At 43.2% G+C, this 20,096-nt stretch overlaps 1 protein-coding gene across 16 annotated transcripts in view; it reads right to left on the reverse strand.

Annotated features, from left to right (window-relative positions):
- Window positions 1-20,096, reverse strand: part of NRXN3 (neurexin 3) — a 1,505,977-nt gene that overhangs the window by 397,659 nt on the left and 1,088,222 nt on the right. The gene's annotated exons all lie outside the window — the stretch shown is intronic.

A 20,096-nucleotide genomic window follows, 5' to 3' on the forward strand; every position in this document is an offset into this window, starting at 1 on the left:
GAGGTCTCCCATCCAGCCAAGTAGTAACCAAGCACAACTGTGCTCAGCTTGCCCAAAGCGTTATGACTTTATGCCATAAACATTGACTTACTAGCAGAGGGCTCTGCTCAGATCACATGTGAGAATCAAATTAAGCAAAATATATGACTAGGGAAGGGAGAGGGGGGCAGAAAGCTGCCCACTGAGTTAGCAGCATGAAATGTACTGGGTATAAAGCTATGTGCTGTTACCAGGGTATTCAGAGCATATTCCTTACTAGCCACACACCAGAGGTGTTTAAACAAACAATGGGCATCAACATTTCAAACCCTATTAGAAAATGCATTTGTATGTACACAGCTGGCAAGAGAAACAGCATCAAAATGATGGAATTAAAACCCGCTAACAGCTTTGAAATGAGTCTTGAAATCAATATTGAGAGGGGCACACACACATTACACCTGGTGGGATATCCAAGCCAGGCTCCTTTTGCATGCTTAAGTGGACTCATGTGGCAGTCTGGGCAGATATTAACAAACCATGTCTTGAAACATAAACAAGTAAAATTGCCATTGAAGAATTGGTTTCTGTTAGCTTTTTTTTTTTCAAACAGAGTTACAGAGGCACCTGAATTCATGCTCATCGGATAATGAGCACAAGGCAACCTGCAGGAACAGTCAAGTACCTGTTAAAATCTAATCTAATCTTTCAGGATTTTTAGTGCATTCTTCAATGTGGTATTTGGCACCAAATTCAGCGATTATAAGTAGCATCCTAGTTGGAAATTAAAAAGAGCCCTATGTTTGGAGAAAGTGCTGTGATTCTTTGATGACATGGAGCAAGCAAGAGTTCAAGACCATCATCAATACTCCTCTCTGCATCAGGCTATGGCACTACAGAACCACCTGTGAGGAAGGCTGTGATATTGGCAGACCAGGTGCCAGCTCACGTCAAGACCGCTAGGCCCCAACTGAACACTGACGAATGCACAGCTAGAAACCAGTCTGGCTCACCCATGTATCAGTATCATTAAAACAGGTATTAGATTTATAAAAATGTGTTTAAATTTTATGAAATGCTTGTAGGATGCTGCATGTATTAACCTCACTTAACTTCTGTAACCCATGTTATAAGGTTATATTAAGTGTTAACCTCTGTAACTATGTAACTCATCAAACAGAAAAGAAGCATTAATTAATATAAAGACTTGCTTCCTACAGAAGGTGTTAGGTCCTGCACATGAGGCGGCCCATTGAAACCAAATGAGCCATTGTGAAACATCGAAGGACAATAACTTTGTTGTTTTCTTCCCCCTTTTCCCCCACCACACAAAAACAGGAGATGTGAATGGGGACTCATTCCACCAGCATGAACTCTGGAGAAAGGGAATGAAAATCCCTGACAGGAAGGAAATGCATCTTTATGCTGCGTGGACTCTGAGGGGCAAAGATTTCTAAGCATAAGCAAGGTATTCCCAGTGCTTACTGGTTAGCCCTAAAGGACACACAAAGCTTACATATTACAGCAGCTTCTATATTACCTTTTGAAATTAAGACTAACTCATTTGTGTGTATTTGTTTACCTGCTTTAACCTTGTAACAAATTCTCTTATTTCTTTTTCTTAGTTAATAAGGCTTACTTAATTCATAATAGGATTGGCTACAGCATTGTCTTTGGTGTAGGATCTAAAGTGCAGTTGACCTAGGGTAAATGACTGGCCCCTTGGGAGTGGGAGTAACCTGAATGTTGTTCTGATTTTTGGTATAAGGGACCATCTATCACAAATGCAATTTTACTTGGGTGGCAAGATAGATCGGAGTACCCAAGGGGACAGTCCGTGTTAAGGCTATTGTAGTGCCTGGTGAGTTCACACTTTATATTTGTTTGGTGAAATCTAAGCCCTGGTCTATACTACAACTTATGCTGGTATAACTACATTACTCAGGGGCGTGGAAAATCCACGCCCCTGAGTGATGCAGTTATCCCAACCAAACGCCCAGCGACATAGCTACTCTCTCGTGGTAGAGCTCTCCCATTGGTGTAGGTAGCATCTTCACTCAGTACTACAGCAGCGCAGTTGCACTGGTGCAGTGCTTTTAAATGTAGACAAGCTCTAAGTATAGAACTCACAACCAATTTGAGGGGTGAGCCGTGCTTCTTGAAAGTCTGTCTTGAGGTTGGTATTGACACCCTTGAGCCACTCCAGCCAGTTTGACAAAGGTATCGGGGGGGAAAGGAAAACTGTGCTGGCCATCTGTAGCATGGTGTATGGTAATGGACTCAAATGCTGTCATGACCATAGTATAATCTACAGAGTTTGGACTATTTTATAGAAAAGTGGTCCTCAGACACTGGTATATGTATCAATAATGGCTACCTCAGCTTTTTGTTATTAGTACTCTAGACCCTTGCTCTCCTTCCTTAAAGGTGAGCTCTACGTTGGGTACCAATGTCCCACTGCTACCCAGCTGCAGTTCAGTTAGGTAAATTGTAATGCACCACAGAGCTTGGATTGCTCCAACCCCCAACTCCCACAATCAAGGCCGCACCCCCAGTAGGTCTGAGTAGGCACTAGCGGAGCAGAAGCATCAGGCATATCAGGACTATACATAGCCAAGGTTTGGTAAACTGGTACAGTTGTCCTAAAAAGTTGGGAACTGTTGCTGTAAGGTATTGTGACTAAAGGGCTGCAGATGAGGAGCTGACGCAGAGGAAAGGAGAATTATTCCCATTAATAAATGATCATTATGAATACACAGGCATTGCATTCTTGTTTTAGAGCAACAGATTAATACCAAGCACTCCTGGGTTCTATTCCCAGCTCTGTCACAGACTCACTGTGTGAACTGGGGCAAATCTCCTCTACTAGGTAGAATCCTCACGTTCTCCTGTAACATGAGAAGTCAATGCTTACCAGCCCCACAGGGCATCATGCTGCTTAGCCCATTCATGTGTGTTACGCGCTTTGAGATCCTTGGTTAAAACACATCAGAGACTTGCAAATTTAGGGTCTGGTTCTGCAACCTTTATTCCCACTTTGATAAGGATGTGTGTATGAGTAAGTATTGCAAGACTGGACCTTATAGGATTACTTTCTAGCTGAGGATACCCACCCTCTGCCCATGTTTTCCACATTCACCTCAGTTATTGCACACACACCTATGCACCCTCTAACTTCTACCAGTTGGCTATATCTAGGAAGCAAAATATTCCAGACACATTATAACACCCCCATTTGAACACATGTTAAGCATATGAGAGGGGTAGAGACTCCAGTGTTGGCCGGTCTCCTTCCTTTCCCCTCCATCCCATACCTACTTTAAAGACAATAAACTTTATAATGAAGCAGCGATAACATCTCCCTATTTAAGCTAACAGGCTTATTGTGTGCTCCACCACAGAGTATGCTGTTTTAATTAGCAAGATAGATTTCAGAGTAGATATATTCTGTTGTGCTATAATTCCTGCTTTTACAGTAATTTTCTCCTGCTTTTCACACTATAATGTGCTATAAATCCTACTTAGGCTGCTTCACTGGCCTGTTGCTACTCGGAGTCAATCTTTCAGGCCTTCTGTTGCCATGACAACCTCCTGCCATCCTCCCGTTCACTGGAATATGATACAGTCTCCTGGGGAAATTGCTATGAACTTGAGGATCACACGGCTTTCAGCCCCCAATGCTTGAATTCAGCCCCGTCTCCTTTCTACCTCCTACTGGCTTAATTCTCCCCCCCACAAACCCTTTTGTGCTGTGTGTGCAGGTCTGTGTGTGAAGAAAACCAGTCAACCAGAGAGCCATTCTTCTTTTCATCCCTCTTGAAAGAAGATGCCTGGAAAATAATGTAGACTTAGCTGGTTTTAATGCCTAAACAAACCAGGCACAATTGGAGCAACCCCTCCTCCCACCCTCTCCCTTTTGTTTCCATTTTTTCTTTCGTTCTTTCTCTTTCTAATCTCCTCTGCTCACATATTCACAGTCCCAAAATGCTCATTTCACCATTCCATCTTATTAATACATGTACTTATTCTTAATCCCCCTGCCTCCTCCTCCATCGCCTTTCTCCTTCTTCTCTGTTCTCACTCCTTTTTCTCTTCTTCCGCCTCTCATTCCCACCTTTCCCCCTATTTAACACTCCTCCTTTCCCTCCCCACAACAAGTTCTCTCCTTCCGTACATCCGGGGGGGTCCATCAGCAAGCCAAGATTCATTTGTCAGCTCGTCCTGCTCCCCAGGTCACAGACCGCATTGCAGCCTTAATTCAACTTCAGCTGTTGTGGGATAAAGGGCATTTTTCATTTTCTTGAGTTTCTTTATTTTATTTATATTTATTTTTTGGCACAGGTTCATTTTGAGATTTGTTAAAGATTTATAACACTGTAGAAAGTATCAAATCTTTCTCCTCAACTGGAAGGGAACAAACGAAAGTAGGGTTGATTCACTCTGCATCAAATACACTGCTCCCTTTACACAGGGAAACAATTATTACAGGCACAAGGCCCAGTACATAAAATATTAACTGCTCTGATGTCATTGCACTAAAACAGCATCTGTGAGCTCCCAAGTATTCACAGGCGCTGGGGAGGCAGCAATTCTCCAACTCACTTGCTCCATGAAATATTGATTCCCCAGCCCTGGTGCTGCTTTTACAGATGCCAGTCCCAGTGACGGCAGAGGGTATCTGCATAACTATTCCCAATGGGAGACACTGGAAGATACAGTAGGAAATGCTCTATCCAGGGACCTTTCCTAAATTCATGGGACTGTCCCTATTTTCACGTGTCTGTCAGGCACTTGCAAGCATTACTCATGCCAGGACAAATTCACAGCTGGCATCACTGCACAACATGATTACATGGAAGGTATGCTGCTGTAGAGCAGTGTCTGGATGGAAGGATGAGAGTATTCCCATCCCCCCCCTCCTATCCCTAACACAAACTGAAAGAAGAGGCTACTCTAGCCAAGCTGGACTTTCTACACCTCTGGATTCATCTAGTCTGATATCCAACTCCTCCACCATGCAGGATCAGATCACAGGTCCATCTAGCCAATTCTCCCATGCCCTTGCTGTACTGGGTTAAGCTAAACTGGACTCCTGCTACCAACAGTGGCCATCAACTGATGCTTCAGAGGAAAAGTAAAGAAAAATCCTTAGTATGAACCTAGACAGCTGTGCAATATTAGAAGAAATTCCAGTTGAAAGTTTTCAACTGGTTCTAGTTGGCCAACTAGCTGTTGGATCTGTTTCTCTGCTGGTTCCTGGGTCAATCAGTCCACTAGCAAAACCAATGGAGACCAGAAGAGACCAAAAGAGAGCACAAGAAGAATTCTCATGGAGTCTACTGGAACTTTCTCAAGGGATGCTGAATGTGGGAGAGGATTAGTCAGACCTTTCCTGCTGTCATTGGCTTGATTTTAACTAGCTCCATTATTAAGACAAAAAATTATTTCCAGATCTTTTTGTTATAAACCCAATCATAGTACTTCTGAGTCACCTGCAGTCCTCTAGAGTTACATACGCTCTCTGGCACCTCTGAAATTATATTTTACGCAAACTGACTGGCTGGGTTCAGGGCTAATAAAATGTGACTGATCTCAGAAATAGAGGAGGACAAACATCTGAAGGTTCAAAGGCTTGATTCAGATAAGCATCCAGAAGTTGGGATGTTTCTCTGAACTATCTCAGTATCCTGAGTCTGCAATACTGGGCTGGAAATGTCTTGAGATTTCCTACTTCAGGTTAGGTGAAATGTGCCTGGGGAACTGTATCTCGTATATTGAGACTTCTGCTTCTGACTGAAACAATAGTGGCCACTTCTCTAGAGTTAGCATACCCCAGCAGATATCACATAGTTATGTAGTGCTGCTGTGCATTGTCAGGTACCACCCAACAGGTGGTTTCCCCCCAGTAGTAGGTGAAGATGAAGTATAGATTATAAAGTGTTCGAGGAACTTCTGGGATGAAAGGTATAATGGAAATGGCAAAATATTGCAATGAACTGCCTAGTGTATAGGTGCACCATGCTCCCATACAGGAAAAAATCAGAACTGTTTGGTTGTTTGTCACAGTTTCCATACAGTGAACAGCTCTTGGGTTTCTCCTTTAGATCAAATGGCAGAAACCTGTACATCTGAAGTAAATTGAGTTTATTCCTGCTCAGCTGTGCAGTTCTAGAAGGGCATGTGCAGCACAGTGGCAAATTCAAAGTCCTACGTTGCTGGGGTTTTATTACTGCCGTTATCCACACCTCAGTGTTTTCTGTGCTGACATGTTAGGAAATGTTCAGCTTTACGGTGCTCCTGGTCCATGAAGTCCAAACAGATTCTACTGATCATATGGGAGAAAGAAACCCTGATCACTTGAATGCTCCACATAGTTGATTTTTTAATGCCGTGGAAGCATCATTCTGTGCCTGGGGGAAATCGGATGGAGGGATGGATGACACACCATTTGAAACCAGGTGTGTATTCCTGAGCTTCTGCTGACCAGTGTACTCATTGCTCTTCAGCTACAGCTGGACTCTGGACTTCTTGTTCATGTGTCTTTCTCTGCAGAGATCAGTTGCCTAGTCTCTCCTGCTTTATATCAAGAAATCAGAAAACATATTCAAACTCTCTTCCCCTGGCAGCTGAAAGTTTTGCCTCACAAGAAAGAAAATGATAAATAGATCACCGAACAACAGAAAGAAACAAATTATAAATGTCCTATCTGTCCGGGAACTCACCCTTCTCTAAGAAAAATCTGGATGAGGCGCAGAGAGCAACAAGAAATGCTGCTTCATTCTGTACAATCACCACCTCCTTCAGTCATAGTCTGTCCCAACTTTTCATGGACAATCTATGGTTCCAGCCATGACAGCACAACCCTGGCATCTAGAAGTTGCCCCTATCCGTTTACTGGGATATACATTAATGGCTTGATTTTAAGAGGTGCTGAGCACCCACAGTGCTCAATGAAGTGAATGATAGGAGCAGAATAGAGCTAGTCAAACTCCAAGTTCAGGCTTTAGAAACAAAGAGCCTGATTCTCAGTTACGTGAAAACACCTTTTTACCACCCTGGAAATATGGCCCAAGTGCCATCCCTGACTTATGTAAAGCTGCCCTGCTCTCACAATTGGGGATGTGTCAGGAGCATGATCGGAGTGACCTGCACAACAAATATTCTTTTCTTCTTGTAAAGAGCCATGGCACGCAGAATGTAAATTACGGCAACACTCAAGCTGCTTTAAGTTACACAAGTGACCAGGCAGACCTCTGCACAGCTCTAGAACATGGGGAATGCAAAAGCGGCTTAAAGCTGCCTTTCCCTGCCTTCTCCCCAACCACTAATCCAAGCAAAGGAATGGAGTAACTAAGAATCAGACCCAAATTTCTTTGAAATCAGAACTTGATACAATGACCTTTGTGATATGGGGTAAACATCAGCCTGTCCTGATATTACCCCACTTTGGATTACACTCCAGGAGCATGCCAGGCAAGAGGGCCAGATGCACAGGGAAGCTTCCAGTCTCTTCCTCCTCCTCACCAACCGTCTCTTGCCAATCACATCCTGAGAGACAGCTCCCAAAGAACACACTCTTCTGAGCTACCAGTGTTCTAGGATGATGTTGCAATGACTGCCCCAGACTTAGATTGGAGTTTAGTATAGATATTATTGTGGGTTAAATTTGGCATGCAAGGTCTAAAGTGTGTTGTATCGTGCCTGAGTATCATACACAATTTTAAACAGAAAATAAGAAGACTGTTCAATTCACATAGATGACTAATCGATTTCCTAGAGGACAAGTGTCCACCACACACAAATCACAACTGGCATCTTCACTGAATATTTCAGCAAAACGCTACAAACACACCCAGAGATTGATCGATGTGTGTGTGAGAGAGGGTGGGGAGGAAATCTTGAACAGCCAATGCTCCGTGTTCTGTGCATAGCCAGAAGATTCCAATCTCCTGGGCTGTCAACATATCACCTTACACAAACACTGCATCACACAAAATATTAAAAAGAAATTAATCCAATACAAAGATCTCCACCAGAATCAACCATTTTTAAAGTGCTACAAGCCCAAACAATACAGAATATGGTCGCTTCTAATGTTAGTTTATAGACTTGTATTTGAAACAAATTTCTTTATATCTGGAATATTTTAGAAACAACATGGCCCTCAATGAAATTAAATGGCAGCAAATTCCAACTGGGTAGAAGGAAATATTGTTTCTACATATAATGTGTCATTAAGCTGTGGAACTATGTGCTTTTAGTATACTACTGGAACAAGAGCTTAGCAAGACTCCAAGTGCAGTAAACATTTCTGAGGACAGGAATAACATCTGCAGTGGCACTAAGCTAGGATAAAATCACAAGGGGGCACCTATCCTGTTTCAGGATCATCAAAAGTGGAATCAGGAAGAATTAGCCCCTGCTGATATGGTATTGCAAAATAGGAGATTACAGCTTCCTTTTGAGTATCCAGCATGGGCCAGGGCTGCAGACAGGATACCAGATCAGATGGATCATATTGTAGATCTATTTCAATATATATCGTAGAAAGGACTTCCGTTCTGCGGCATTGTGTATAAAGCAGATGCAGGGCACTTGAATCCTGTTCCACTGCAATTCCATGATGAACTTTTGGACCCCCAGTGCTTGGAGTTGAGGGATAGGCAATTATCCTGTCAGTGCTGATGGAACCCATACTCTGGTGATCAGATAAATCCCTCAGACTATATATTGGAACCCAGAATGGAATTCCTTTAGGGGGCAGTATGCCAGTTACCCGAGGTCAGAATCATGCTATTAGTAGCCAAAATGTAAGACTCCCTGACAGAGTTGGATTTTTTAAAAAATCTGTGATAAAACGTTCTACAATAGTTGGCCTGGCTTATCACAGTTACTCATTATCTGGTAAATAACACTTGATTTAAAATGTCCCAGCACTCATATTGACTCAATAAACCATAACTCTCCTGATGAGCTACTCATGTCTCCAAGATAAATACCACCCTATTTTAAAACTGCATTAGATCACATCTAATTCAATGAAACTACTGTTGGTTCTCTCGTGTGATATAACATCAGTCGATGGAATGTCAGCAATTGCTTTGCTTCTACTGTTAATAGTATGTCTTACTTTTTTCTGCTTTAAATTTGACAGTGAATTTTAATGCCCATAATAATACTTAGCACTTATGGGGCACTTTACATTTACAAACATTAACTAATTACAAAATAAAAAGGAAGAATGGATACGGTGGCTGGAGACAAGCACAGCAAGGCAGGAGCTGTGCAAGTCCCTCTCCTACAATGTGGGAAACATACCTACAGCTTGAAATGCAGCATTCCTTTTTACTCCAGTCCCATTTCTCCCCCCCATACCGCTGTGCTAATGCACATCAATCCTGACCTGCTGAACTCTTCTTATTCCAGCATGGGTCCCCCCTCCCACAGCTCTGCCAATGCACCTCTTTCCTGGCCAACCACAACTATTCCGGCTGTAGAACACTTCAAAACCTAATATTGCATCTCAATCATCCTGCAACCTCTCTCTTTTTTTTCTATCTCTCCATGATGTTATTCTATTCCTGGGCTCCCCACACAGCTCTGCCAAAGCACCTCACTCATGCCGTCCTGCACCTTTTGCTGTTCCAGTCTGGATCACTGTACAACATTTGCAAACCTGAACTGCAGTTCCCACTGTTATTCTGCCTTCTGCCTCTCCCATACTCTCTCTCAGCGCTGACCTGCTGCACTCTCTCTTATTCCACTCCTCAGTCCCCCATGAGCATGAGGATGCTGATTGTGCCAAATTGTGTGTGGTTTCATTTGGTGGCTCAGCATCCACAAGGGACAGGCTCCAGTCACTTGAAATCCCCATCTTCAGCTCCCTGCTGAACTGACAGGCTTTCAGAGTCAAAGCATTCAGAGCCCTACATGGGTACGGTGCTGGCAGTGATTGACTTATTTGTGTCAGTGCCTTGCACAAGGGAAATAACTCAGTTGTTCATTCTGCGATGATCATGTGCCAGGCTGTGTGACCTAACATGCCTGGTTGGAGGATTAATTGGTTTCCCCCAAGGGATGTGCCTGGGAAAAGCTAGAACATGGTAGTGACACAAGCCAGACTGATGCAGCTGCTGACTCAGGGCCACATCTGTGCAAGGAGCCTGGGCCAAATAAACAGCCATTGCTAGGCCCTGGGTGGTTAGAACATTTCTGTCAGGCTCTTATATTGTGTAATGCCAAAGAACATTCAGCTACTCAAAGCACCAGATTGGCTGAACATCAGAACCCTAATTCTCTCCTATGCCTGAGCACAACTCCGATGTAGTGGAGAGTCCTGGCTACAGGAAGTCAGTTGTATGGCATAAACAGCAGCAGTAGAAAACCTACTCCAACTTCTGCCACTGGTATCACATCTGTAATGGACCTCATACCAATGGAGGATCAGGTGATATAGAATTCTACTCCACAGCCGCCCTTCCCCCTCATCCACCGTCCATGCCACTCATGGAATGTCCCTGACAGGCCTCATTTTTCCGCTTACCCTGGGAGTGGAAGGCCGTTATTGCACAAGGCATTGAAGCTGTCTCCACTAGCCTTCGGCAGATAGAGAAATTGCCTACCCAAGGGGTTATCTCTGTGACGGTGCTGCCCGTGGGAGCCAGCTGAGGTCACTCAATTAGGGTGAACTGCAAACAAAATGGGGCAGACAAACCCCAGAAGCTGGTGGTTATTCCAATACTTAGATTTACCAAGCCAGCACAGAACAGCTTCTATAGTACCTCACTGGTTACTCAGAAGTTCAAACACTGCAGGTCCCTTAAAGTGCCCAGCCTCAGTCAGGCCTCCGTCCAGACACACACGTCAGATATGATGATGATTACTGAAAAGGTTCTTCCAATCCCAAAGGATCAGCCACATACCCAGGTCCAATTATAACTTAGATCTTACCCAAAATACACGCTATTAGCCAGTTCTTACTAACTAAGCTAAAATCTATTAAAAAGGAAAAGAGAGAGAGAGTTGAAAGATCAATATACATACAGACTTGAATTTAATTCTTGAGGTTCAGATACATAGTAGAGATGAGCTTGCAGTTGCCAAAAGTCCTTTTGGAAATAGTCCATAGGTTATAGTCCAATGTCCATATTCAGGGTGACTCCAGTCAGTGACTGGGGATCTCAATCCTTATGGCTTAAGATTTCCCCTTCTTGAAACCCAAAGCAGATCTGAGATGAAGCAGGATCATGTCCCAGGGTTCTTATACATTTCCAGCAGCGTTTTGGCTTGAGAAAACAATAGGCTTAACTCTTCTTCTCCCAAACATCCTGGCAATTAGCACAGGGTAATTTATCCATTAAACAGTTCAGATACAGTTTATCACAACCTTCAAAGAGACATATAGACAATAATACTATTTCACTCAAGTATCTTCCTAAATGTTAATATTCCTTTTTTGATCTTTGAATCAAAGCTATAGCAATAGACAAGACTTGTTTGCTTACATCACAAGACCTGAGCAAACACCTACCTCTAACAATGCAGCCTTGCATTTCAAAGCTCTATTCATTTACATATTTTTCTAACAAGTCTCTAAAGTTCGGCCATGGATCAGGTCAGTCTGTGAGGTAATTAACTCTTTCTGGCTCTGTCATCCTTCAATGAGATATTAGATCAGACTCATAACATCAAAATCTCCATCAGCTATCTGTAGCTGATTACACAATATGCCACTCAATGACTACGATACTATTAATGAAAATCCTGGGGTAGATATGAATACTGAGCAAGGACCAAAACTATAATATGTTAAATTTACCTACCCTGGGTTACACTAGGTGATAATGAAGCTTCTTCAGAAACATGCCCAGTTTTACAGCTGATAAACTGTAGGATTCCACCAGTGGCTGAGGAGAATGGTAAAGACAATCTATCTCACAGATCATCCCTGTATAAACTTTCAGAATCACGTTGTAACTAAATCTGATATTTCCATACTACGGAAGAACATGGGGACTTTACATACCACACAGCTAGCAGCATAAAAGAGGAGAGGCTTTTCCTCATTAATAATAATACTTAGCTCTCACATAACACTTTTCACCTTCAGATCTCGAAGCACTTTGCAAAAGGAGCACAAGTATCATTATCCCCATGCTATAAATAGGGTACTAAGGCACGGAGGGAGGAAATACCTTGCGCAAAGGTATACAGCAGGGCAGAGGGAATACACAGAACAGGAACAAATACAGTTTGGGGCATGGAAAGATTTGAGGGAGGAAGAAATCTGAATACAGCTTAATTTGTAGAGTTTGGCTAAACACACTGAAGACGGGCATAACTGTCTACAAGGATTTGAAAGGTGGCAACATCAAGGAGGTAGAAAAATATTTTAGGGAGCTCTTATAGTTAGGAAAAATGGGGTGAAATTAACTACTAGAAAATGTAGCCTGAATATCAGAGAATATTTCTTACTAATGAAATCTGTAAAATTGTGGGAAAGTCTCTTCATGAGCCGTGATGAAAGAAGTTCCATCATGGGAGAACTATAAGACTGGGAAAGGAGCAGTCCTGTCCTGGCCAGTAGGGATGGACTCAGTCTGACTTCAAAGTCTATGCAGTCTTATTCTTTCCTCAACCTTCAGCAGCAGTGACATAGCATCTCCCAATGTTAAAAATCAGCTTCATGTTGGCACCGCGAATACATCTTCAGCAATGTCTACAACCCCTATGCTGGCAGAGCAGTGAGCAGTGTCATTTTCTTATGCTTCACACACAGGAAACCCAAGCAGGAAACTAGATGGTATCCAGTAAAAAATAAACTCTCCATCAAAACTACCACCTGCAATCTGCCTCACAAAGCTCAGTGTGGGGAGAAGGATACTTCTGCTTGATAATGCAAGAGGGCTAGGTGGAACACTTTGAGAACCTTTCACCTCTGAGGCTCTGGGCTGAAATCCAGCTGAAAATGAAAACAGCTTTGCTGGTTTCATCCTAGTCCTTGGAAGATACTTGTCGTCAGCACAAAATCCGGACATCATTTGGTATGATTGTAAAGGCATCTTGGCTGTTTCTACAGAAGGGAGACCCATGATTGGAGCAGCAAGAACCGAGTAGTTGCACAGCTGTGTGTGAAGGAGACAGCAGTAGAATAGCAGGTAGTCCTGCAGATCAGGACTGAGGAGCATTTGCAGAGCTGAGTGGAGGGAACAAAAGTCCGATGCTGCAGGGAGAGCTTCCAATTCAAGATCACGGTGTCTCGGCAGAACTGAGAGTGGGGAGCCAAATATGGTGGACACTGCATCCCATATTATTCATAGTGATATATTATGACATGATTATGGCACAGTTATGATGTATTTTATGCAAGATAAGTCATGTGAGATGTCATTGGAAAGGTTATGAGCTGATGAATATGATTATCCTATTTGTATGTATGTATCGCTTTTGTATCTGAAGTTATGAATATTGGCTATGTATCTGTATTTCATATGTAGTTATGCCTGGGTAACGCCCACTAGAAGAGATGTTTTCATTCTATACAGTGGGGAGTGGACCATTAGGAAAACAATAGGCCTTAGGAGAAGTTTATATCCCACCTGGGGAGCACTCCTAAGGGCACTACAAACAGCCTCCAAGTAATGGCTGCTATAACTCTACAAAGACATGTGATCTGACCACATGTCTCTAGACTCCATCTTGGGATGTCAGTGTCTTTCCAAAGACCAGTCTGGAGACCAAGCTTTGAAACAAAGGATTCCTACCATATGCAAAAGCTATATGAGGCGAGTAGTGACATCATGGGGTGTTCTTCGCTCTCCACACAAAGAGACTCCTGGAAACACCTGAGGAACAAAGACTGAACTGGGGAAAGTGCTGGACCCAGGCTAAAGGGATTTTTAGCCTGTGAATGGAACACCTGGGGATTCCAAGCTGTAAGCAAGTGCAGCTTGACCCTTAAGAATCTGCAGCCTGCTTGTACCATTACTTAGGGTGAGAATCTGCTATTCATATTCCATCTATTTAGTACATTAAGTTTAGTTTGCATTTTTGTTTATTTGCTAAGTAATCTGCTTTGCTCTGTTTGCTATCACTTAAAATCTATCTTTTATAGTGAATAAACTTATATTTGCTTTATCTAAACCAGTGTGTGGGAATCATAACTCAGGGGCCGAAGGCTGTTGCATATTCCTCTCCACATTGAGGAAAGGGGTGAATGTTATGAGCTTACGCTGTACATTTCCCTGTGCAGCAAAAGACAGTATAACTTTGGGTTTACACTCCAGAGTGAGTGCGTGCCTGAGGAGCTGTGAGTAACTTTCCCCTGCAGGGGCTGGTCAGTGAGCCTGCTTGTAACTGCAGCTGGTGTGTCCCTACCTATTTGTATGCTGGTCAAAATGCAGGCCATAGGCACTGTAGCTTGTCACAGCAGTACAGTGTCAATGGGAGCCCAGGTTGGTGGGTCAGTGGGCTCAGTGGTATCCCGGTTCCAGGTAGCACCAGGGGGTGGGAACCAGTCACATATGGGATCAGCAAGAGGCACTCCAGGTCAGGACTGAGGTACATTGGCAGAGCTGAGTGTGTGGAGCTCAGGACTGGAATAGCCAGGGGTGCATCAGGGTTGATCAGGAGTGAGGTGCATATGGCAGAGCAGAGGGGGCAGGGAAGGTGAGTTTGCACCCTGCCTGTTCTGATAGTAACTCTGAGTGTTATTGGTGTATCACTTCTATGGGTACTACATTCCTCCAGTTTGGAAAAAGAAAAATGGTTAAGGCCAAAGATTACGTTGGAATTTTTAAATAGGATATTGCTGAACTATTACGTTTTAATCCTGCGGTTAGGGCTCTGAAACGCTGTCAGGGTCACTGAAGAGCTTCAGGAGAAGCCTTTTAGATTCAGCAAGAGCCATTCAGAGTGCAGTGTGCAGGCTGGCATGTGAAGTTCACCTAGGCTGTTATGGTGGCAGTAGCTGTCACACTAACATGGACAAATACATAGGAATCCTGACCTCCCTGGAGGATCCATGCTGTAAAACCTGCTTGTTATGAGTGAGTCACTCATTGCATGAAAGAACTGGAATAGACAGCCCGAATGCAAATGAGAACCTTAATTGCATTTCTTCCCCCTCGGCCCTCACAGTTGATCTCCCCAATAGCACATAACTGCTGTCTGGCTTTAGCTCCTGTAGTACAACTAACTCTTCCCTCTCTGTTACGCCAAAAGCCGGGCTGGGTCATGAAATTTGGGGCTTATGCAGTTTAGTATCCCAATGACACCTGCACTGTCATCTTTCATGAAAGCTATGATCTATCCTCCTCTGCAACTTCCTCTCCTTCCACTGGATGGGTCAAACTTTCTCTTTCAGATCTCAGGCACAGCAGTACCTGAACAGCAACCAACAGCAGGGGAGCAGACAGAAGCAAAGTCAATCTCTGCCATACATCCCTGGAGGGTTGGGATGGAGTTTGCTGAGTGTATTTTTCCTGCGGGATTTCCAATCTTGCCCCCTCCCTTGCAGCACCAGCTGTGGGAGTCTAAATTCAGAGGGGACGTAAGCTGATGCACACGGGGCTCCCACAAAACCAAACATTCACCCTGCTGTTGGGTGTTCTTCTTGCTGCCTTCCTCTCTTCTGGGCTGTCAGCATGTGAGTTCTCAGTCTTTCTAGGATTTACACCAAATTAGGCTTGTGCCCATCCAAACCCAGCAGGCCAAATTCAAAGGCAATGTGCAAGAGTGTGTGTTGGGGGAGGTGGGAGGACAGTTAGACATGAGTGCAACTCTGAGACTGTCAGTACATATAAGGGAGTTTAGAGAAGGCTCTAAACAGGCGTAACAGTGACCCTGGGGGCTGGGAGGTATAAGTTACACCAATTTAGACTCTCTAAACTTAGTGTGACTAACTAGCTTCTTAGTTTGGCACCAACTCTACTAAACTTGGGAGGAAAGGAGGAGGGCTTGTTTTGGTGGAGGAGGGAGGTTCATCTGAGACTATCACATTTGCTCACATTGGACTTCTCAGGGAACACCGCCAGATGTTTATCTGGAGCCTGCAATGCAGTAAACAGAGGCAAGCACTCCCTGCCTCTGCCATTCACTGCAGCCAAACGTTTCTGCTGGGGAGCAGTCAAAGGTTCACACTGGGATTTTAACCCACATGCAGTAAAATCTTTGAACCAGAGAATGCTAGACTCAGTTTTACAGCGGGATAGGTTCTAACCTAGCACATAGCAGGATGCCCCGCATAGAGTTCATCCCGATTGACTCTGGATCTGGCCAGCTCTCTTAGCTTCTTTCCCACTCACATCTGCACCCTTCCTTGACCTGGATGTGCAGATGTAGCAAATTGCCTTGTGCCCAAAGTGCTGGAGATGAAGAATCTCGAGAAGTGCCTCTGACTGGCTGAGCTTCTTCAGGTCCTTTTGCAGCAGCAGAAGAGGAAAGGGGTCCTGAGGTGTTGAGGTGGATGAAGTTGACACAGAAGATGTAGAAATGGATGGATGGATGACTGCATGATGGAGGCGGCATTTCAGAGCCAAATGGTTTCAAAAAAGGCAAGAAAATTTGCAGATGAACAGAATGAAAGGTTAGTGTCCAGGTAGGGTCCCAAGTGCCTTATTCTTTTGTGAAACGTCCTGCCATACACACAACTCCACTTCCATGCACACAACTCTGCTACCCATCTTCCCACAGGTACAAAGAAGCACAGCCACCTCTCCCCCATCCTCAAATAACTCCACGGGCTCCCCACAGTCAACATGAGGAGCCACTTCCAAATTATACTCAGTTTTAAAACCAGCATAAACCCAAGCAACCTCATGGACTTGGTCTCTTTCTCCTCCCCTCTCTCCATGCCTACCACCTCCTCTTCCTCACATCATTTACTTTCCCACTCTACTTCTTGCTGCAGAAGGTCCTCCTTACCCGAGGGCTTGTTTAGGATGTCATGGAAGATCAATAATCTGCATAAGGTATAGAGTAAAGCACTATAAATCATCTGGATTCTGAGAGACTGAATTGTACTCCCCTTTGAAAGTCAGGGGTAGAGGAGTTTGAATATATTTTCAGACAAAAGTAGGTCATTTTGGTTCTGCAAACACTGAGTTTTACCAATTTATACAGCATATGCAAGTGTTCAGCAGATAGTTTGTAATGAACATGTTTTAGCCCATGATTTGTTTGCAGACTGGTTATTCTGAGCAGTCACTATGTATTATTGATATGACTGGACAGTCATATGGTATTGTTTCTGTTCAGTGACTGGAGATACACAGGGCTCCTTTCTTCTGTCCACAAATTATCCATGAACATTCCCAACTGTTCTCCAAATCCAGTTAATTAATATCCATTTATGATATTTAGATATTTGTAAATGAATACAAGGTGTCATGAATACCAGGCAAGAAAACTGGATGGGTTTCTTTGCATACACATTCTTTTGTTGTATTTACTTGCTTGACTGTAGCAATGGGCACGTTGCTTCTTGAAAGGTGTTTCAAGATCTCCAGTGTGCATAAGAACTCAGAATAATGGTATAAATATATCAGCAACCCTAAGGGATTCCAACGTGAGATTAACAGGAGCATGTTACCATCACTTCCTGACCTAATTGCAAAACTCAGCTGGGCGATATCAGAAGACTAAATAAATAATGCAAAATTCACCCATAATCTCCTACCAAGAAAACGCCAGATGTTCCAACCCTGGAGAGCTCTGAGGTTTATACAGTCTTCTGCTTGTTGCATACACTGCAGATGACAGTGTCTTAAATATGTTGCCAAAGGCTTGTGTCTGAGCCAAGGAAAGCTTTGCAACAGCTCTCTGGTTTCTGTGCTACCACTGGAGATCAAGCTCCTGTGTTCTTGGTGAGAGTAAGAAATAGCACAGCACACAGCTTCTCCTGAGAAGCCAGGATCCTTCGAAGCAATTCAGCTCTTGAAGAACAGTCGTTGGATTAAAGTTAGAGCTCCTGTCTATCAACTTCCTTAGCTTCTATTTTTTCCCTTAGTGCTCTGCCACTCGGAGAAGCAGAAACACAGCCAGAATGTGGGGTTCTTGAGAGAATGCACAAGGATCAAGGGACGGGCTCAGAGAACTAGCTTGAATCATGCATTGTGCACACAATGGAGAGAGTATGGTATAAAAACCAAGAGAGATTACATAGAAAGATAATTAACTAGACAGACAGACAGAAGGGATGAGAATTAAGAAGGGATGGAAAATTTATGTATGAAATAAGTTAAGGTCCTTGTTGTTTTGTTTCCTGATGTCCTGCTCCATTTCCACCTTCAGAAGTAAAGCATTATTTTTGATCTAAAGGGAGACACAAGACAGAATTCATTTCTGGCATAAGCAGGTACAACTATTGTCATCTTCAATGGAGTTGCACCTGCACATGTCAGTGTTCAATTTGGTTCAAAAAATCTTACTCATAAACCAAATAAGATATTTCATCTGTTTCTAGGATGCTCATTTTCTTTCTACAAAGAAACAGATCGATTTTCTTGCTGCATCACAGGTGAAAGTGATGAAGCAAGACACAGAACTTTACCAGCTGGAGTTTTATATCTGGGCACAGTGGTGAGAGCAGTAGTTTGTTGCAGGGGTTTTATTTAGCTGGCAAGCAGGACCTGCCTCTTGGACTAGTCTGTTCCTAATTCTCTTACACAGCTCATCTCTCCTGGGCAGAAATTCAAAGTATATCCCAGTGGTTCTGAAAAGCGGGCAGTGCTGCAAAGCACTAATTACATCCTCAATGGTGTGTAACAAGCATATCGTGGCATTGCAACTACTGTATAGGACAGCCACAAGTAACATCCCACTAATTATGTTGCTGATCTGTGTGATTATACAGTCCAGTTCCCCAGGGTATTGTTGCTTATTCTTCTTGCTGTTGTATATTCAACCCATCCCACCCTAGTCCGCCCCACTTTCAACCTGAGAATCACTTCCCCCTTGATTCAAGAGATCTACGCCAGCCCTCATTTTTTTTAATGTTGAGCCCCCAACCCTGAGCAGTACTTAAGACCTAAGTAATACTGCTCCCTGGACTGTCAGAAGGCCATTTCCATGGCTCAGAATGGGCTAGCTAGTAGCCTGCCCAGGGTTGTGACTATTGCTGTTGCACGGAATGGCCAATAGAGATGCTTATGTGGGCTGGCTAGCAACTCCATGGATTGGCAAGGGAGTTTACTCATGAATTAGAAGACCAGATTAGAAGTTCTCTGGACTGACAGTCAGCAAGCTAGCTGCTCCACTGAATGATCCATCAAGAAGTGGTGGTCTAGAGAAGAGGAATAATAAGCATTCACTACCACTGGATTCAAGTGCAACAAAGTAAACAACAGGCGCTTCAGACGTAGGGAAGCAAGAGGCACAAGGTCATGAAAGCACACAGTGATTTCGCTTGTTGTTTTGTTTTTGTTTTGACATAAGAATGCCACCACCAATCTATATATATATAGAACCGAATATTGAGAATACATTTTGCTGTTCAAGTGTGTCCTGGTTGGAACAATATAAAAAATAATTTAGGACCAACCGTGTAATTATGTGCATTTATTCCTACCTTCCATTACTGGAGATAACAAGATGAATAGTAAAAAGTGAACTTTAACAATCCTGTAATTATAGCCACTGAACCGTACGTTATTGAAAGAATTGTGCAAAATCCAGATGCAAAAGAATCAACTGGGTATGTAAATAGAAATGAAACAGTAAAATAATCAAGTGATGAAGAAGTAATGCGCCCCACTAAATAGCTTCTCAGCTTCTTTTACTGCTGTGTTTTCATTTCTTTAACAAATACTTCATTTATTTTTATCGTTTTGCCACACTTCCCACAATTATACATTGTTCAAGTGTTATAACCAACCCAGCAAAAATATCCTGGTGGCTGCTGATTGCCATTCAGAATTTTCTATTTTACTTGCGCACATAATTGGACTGGCTAGAGTGTTTTATATCCTCGTTCTTTGTAACCTAGGTACTAGAATACTTGGGAACATTGAGGATTCGACCGTTTGCAGGAATGATGGAAGCAAGTCCAGGGAATTACTGTGGTTGACTTGTCAAATGTGGGTGTCTAATGTTAAGGCTCCTAAATCAATATTCAGGCA

Source organism: Mauremys reevesii, linkage group 4, assembly GCF_016161935.1.
Source record: "Mauremys reevesii isolate NIE-2019 linkage group 4, ASM1616193v1, whole genome shotgun sequence".
Taxonomy (NCBI): domain Eukaryota; kingdom Metazoa; phylum Chordata; order Testudines; family Geoemydidae; genus Mauremys; species Mauremys reevesii.